Here is a 949-nt window from a genome sequence, read left to right as displayed (position 1 = left end):
TGTTGATAGGGATTGCCTTTGCACAGCAGTTAATATTAAAGATGAAATTTTGTGGGTTGGCCGGGCGCGGTGGCTCAAGCCTATAATCCCAGCACTTTGGGAGGCCGAGACGGGCGGATCACGAGGTCAGGAGATCGAGGCCATCCTGGCTAACACGGTGAAACCCCATCTCTACTAAAAATACAAGAAAATTAGCCGGGCGAGGTGGCGGGCGCCTGTAGTCCCAGCTACTCGGGAGGCTGAGGCAGGAGAATGGCAGGAACCCAGGGGGGCGGAGCTTGCAGTGAGCCGAGATCGCGCTACTGCACTCCAGCCTGGGGCACAGAGCAAGACTCCGTCTCAAAAAAAAAAAAAAAAAAAGAAATTTTGTGGGTTTTTTTTAAACATATTTTTGTATGGAACACTTCACAAATTTGTGCATCATCCTTGTGCAGGGGCCATACTAATCTTCTCTGTATCATTCCAGTTTTAGTATATATGCTGCCAAAGCGAGCACTATTCTTAATTTCAAAATTCTCTTCAATACATATATGCTTGCTTATAAACAGAAAAGGAAAAATGAGATGCTCAACATGTTAATCAAACAAGTTACCAACCCGTCCGTGTACAAATCCTGGCCTAGTTTTGCTATTTCTCTCAGTCAAAGCTTTCACTTGGGCATGGGGAAATTTAACTCAGACTAACGTAAGCCAAAAAAAGAAAAAAAGAAACAAAAAGGACTTTATTAGTTCCATAGCCACCAGCCCAGGATATGATCGATGCCCTCGGCCCTGGCCCCTGCAGTGCTGGTCCTTCCCCATCTGGCTTCCTCCTCAGCCATGTGCTCTGTGCAGGCAAGATGGAGGGAATGCTACTGGACAAGCACCCAAAAGAGGGTACTTGGATCTCGCTCAAGAAAGAATTCGAGGCAAATCCATAAAGGGAAAGCAAGTTTACTAGGAAAGTAAAG

The 949-nt window shown here is 46.0% G+C and overlaps 1 non-coding gene across 1 annotated transcript; it reads right to left on the bottom strand.

Annotated features, from left to right (window-relative positions):
* Positions 1–389: 389 nt before the first annotated feature.
* LOC114678486 (U6 spliceosomal RNA) lies at positions 390–496 on the bottom strand. Its single transcript, XR_003729932.1, has one exon. It is a non-coding gene; the product is annotated as a U6 spliceosomal RNA (small nuclear RNA).
* Positions 497–949: the final 453 nt, after the last annotated feature.

Source organism: Macaca mulatta, chromosome 5 (genome assembly GCF_049350105.2).
Source record: "Macaca mulatta isolate MMU2019108-1 chromosome 5, T2T-MMU8v2.0, whole genome shotgun sequence".
NCBI lineage: Eukaryota > Metazoa > Chordata > Mammalia > Primates > Cercopithecidae > Macaca > Macaca mulatta.
Note: the sequence above shows the minus strand (reverse complement) of the source record. Positions and strands in the feature narration are given on the sequence as shown.